Source organism: Erythrolamprus reginae, chromosome Z (genome assembly GCF_031021105.1).
Source record: "Erythrolamprus reginae isolate rEryReg1 chromosome Z, rEryReg1.hap1, whole genome shotgun sequence".
NCBI lineage: Eukaryota > Metazoa > Chordata > Lepidosauria > Squamata > Dipsadidae > Erythrolamprus > Erythrolamprus reginae.
This window is the reverse complement of record NC_091963.1, coordinates 21,476,219-21,479,857: the sequence shown is the minus strand read 5'-3', so window position 1 is coordinate 21,479,857 and position 3,639 is coordinate 21,476,219.

Sequence of the window (3,639 nt, the reverse complement as noted above, 5' to 3'; positions counted from 1 at the left end):
ATAGAGTATTTTTGCAATATTATAAATTTTAAATGTTTTTTTATATTTTATTACTTGTTTAATTAATTAATTGACATTAACAATTTTAATTATATTGTTAAATTGATATTTTATAGATAGGAGAATTTATTTGAGCTATATGAACTATAACATAAAGATGGTAGAGGTAAATTTAATAAGAACATAGAATGTATATGTTATATTTCTGTATTGATCTGATTATAGTTAGATTTTTTTGTGTGTGTATTAGTTAGACTTCTATGACAAGCGGAGCAATGGTAGCTCCCTTAAATGTTAAATGTTGTCTAAAGAAAAACAATAAAAACATATTTTAAAAAAAGAAAGAAGGATTTAAGGACTAATTGTGTGGAGACATTTTCTCAAATTGCGTTTCTATTTTGGACTCAATTTTATTTTATTTGACCATTGTCTTTGTCCTCTTCTTCGAGCAAAAAATAATAATCTTGAGGAACAGTAAGAAGATCCTCAGCCAAGAAAAGGATGGGATAAAAGAAGTTTGAATCCAAATCAGAGATGAAATTTGAAAAGAAATCTCAGACATGACCCTTCTTACCTATAGTTCTCACATAGTTCTCACAAAGGAAAAAAAATAGGAGTGGCAGAGAAGTATTCAGACTTACAAAGTTCTGTTACTTGCAACCATATAATAAAAGTAACATTAGTATTCATAACTTTGGCTTTCTGTTCTGATATACCTTGAAAGGCTGACATCAATTTATTCCAGTCTGGAATGTGATAAATGTTTATCATACTAGAATGCTTCACAAAGAGGGTGTTATATTAATTCAGAATACCAAATGTGGTACAATGGGCAGATCAGCATAACTTAGGATGACATTTGTACGACTCCCTGGATGCACAGGAAAATTAGGTCCTTGAAAATTGTTCCTTCCTCCAGGATCGTTCATGGCAAAGCATTCAGGCTGGACTTAATAAAAGCTTTTCTACAAGGAACAGAGAGCATACTATATAAATGCTTAAAAGCAGGCAAAAGTGTCTTCCAGGGGTTGGTTTTATAAAGGAGAAATTCGGCTCGTTTCTTATAAGGTTCTTTTGTAGGGCCCTTTAAAAAAGAAAGGTTTCCTCCCTGTTTATATAGATTTGCTTGCCATGCCAGTGTTAGTGCTGGTGTGGTAGACAACCACACCCTCGCCACAGTGACAGAACAAACTATTGCATATACTATATCAGTGATTGTGAACCTTTTCTGGTTCACATGCCAAAAGGGAAAGAGTGAGGGGTTGCCACATGAATGCCCAAACCCATAAGCCCCCCCCATGCAAGCACACGTGACCTCCCCCTGCTCCCGGCATGCAATGGCATATCTGTTTTTCGTTCTCCCTAGGCTTCAGAGCCTTTCTAGGACCTCGGGAGGGCAAAAATGGCTTCCTCTCCCAGACGCCCTCCGGAGGCTACAAATGGTCCATTTCAAGTTGGGAAACGGACCATTTCTGGCCTCTATAGGGAAGGCTGTTTCAGCCTATTTCCTGACTCCCAGTGGGCTCAGAAGGCCTGAAAATCATCTACCTGTCACACACATGCACACTGGTGTTGAACTCACATGCCCACCAATATGGCTCTGGGTGTCACTTGTGGCACATGTGCCATAGGTTCTCTATCACTGTACTATATGGTATTTTTCAAACACCCCCCCATAAGCACTGATAGGACAAATCTCACACTCACTGGCACTGATGGTGTTAGCAATTAAATTTCGGCAAATAAACAACTAAACTCTGAGAGCACCCAGGACTCCATAGTTCAGCCCTGAGCTACATATATTCTCTTTTATGGCAATAAATATCTTTCAACTGCCATGGATTGTCCCAAATATTCTTACTGTCTAGATCGATGATGGCGAATCTTTTTTTACTTGGGTGCCAAAAGAGCATGCTTCCACGTTATCGCGCATGTGCAAGTGCCCACACCCATAATTCCATGCCTGGGGAGGGCAAAAAACACCTTCCCCCACTCCCTGGAGGCTGGAAACAGCTTGTTTTCCAACTTCTGGTGGGCCCAGTAGGCTCGTGTTTCACCCTCCCCAGACTCCAAAGGCCAGGGGAGGGTAAAAACGTTCCCCCAGAGGGTGTCTGGAAGCCAAAAACACCCTCCCAGAGCCTCTGTGCGAGCCAAAAATCAGCTGGCCAGAACAGACATGCACATTGGAGCTGAGCTAGGGCAACAGCTTGCGTGCCAGCAGATATGGCTCCAGATAGGTTCACCATCACTGGTTTAGATGCTGATATAAATAAAATTGAAATTGTGCTGCTGCATAATACATTGAATTATTGCCCCAAAACTGTTTTCTACTTCGTGTGATCTATGATTGCTTCTGAGAAATTTATTAGTAAATTGGAAATCTCCGTTCCGCAAAAGTTGAATTATTGTGGTTGTAGTAATCTAGGGTGGTTGTAGTAATCTAGGGTGATATACAGGAAGGGGGAGACTCGTTTTGTAGTTTTCCTTTAGGCAAAAAAAAAAAGCTGGGAAACCTTGGGGTAGTCATTCCCTTTGAGCCTATTTGTCTGCAATAATCTGTCTGATAATAAAGAGAGCTTTGTTTTCATATATCAACATAAACAATTTATTCTTTCTATTCTTAATAACAGCATAATGTGGGAAGATGAGTTTCTAGAGGCTCTGTTAGTTTTTTCCTAAACCAACTATTTCACTGCCAGCTTCATGCTGTTAATCTTGCTCTTATAGACAGGCTCCCCACTACTGGTGCCAAAAATAGGATTCAACTCTATTCTCTAAAAGTTTAATTGATGTCCATTAATTGAAATACAAAATCTCTCCTAAAAATGATACATTTTAAATGTCCATGCATGCCTTTCCATAGAACAGCACAATTAGCCTAAGACAATAGGGTTCCCTTCCTGGTTCACCATCTTAACCATTATATCACACATAATAATTCAGCTTTGCGGAGTGGAGCTTTCCAATTTGCTAATTGGAACAATTTCTGCCATAATCTCACCGTAGAGATCTAGTAAAAGCTTATCTTCAAATCCATGAAGGCAGTATAAGGGAATCCCAACCTTGACCTTTTTCCATCAGATAATTTAGGGTAACACATTGATCTAATGTTGAATGTTCCATCCTTAAATCTATAGTATTTGTTCATCAACTGAAACCTTTGGAATTGAGGGGGGGATATTTTTAAGTTGATATTGATTATATATCTGACTTTTCCTTTAAAGAGCCAATTTTTGACTGAGAAATCTAATTCAGTTCTCCTTGCATGTCATCGCTACATATTAAACAGCAGTGCTTTGCCCTACTTTACAGAACATTCTATGCCTACTCACTGTTAGCAGTGATTAGTATAAACTCTTAGTTATGTATAATTTGCATGACTCACACCCATCTCACATTAAGGTGGGAACACTCAATATTTCAATTGCCCAGAGCTACTGGGCATGTGTGCCTATACTCTCTCTCTCTCTCTCTCTCTCTCTCTCTCTCTCTCTCTCTCTCTCCTCTCTCTCTCTCTCTCTCTCTCTCTCTGTGTGTGTGTGAAAATTATTATTTATTAGTGTTCCAGTTCTCTTATTCTTGTGGAACTATTATCATTCATCTTCTCTACACCAATGACATCAGCCAGTATGCTAAGAG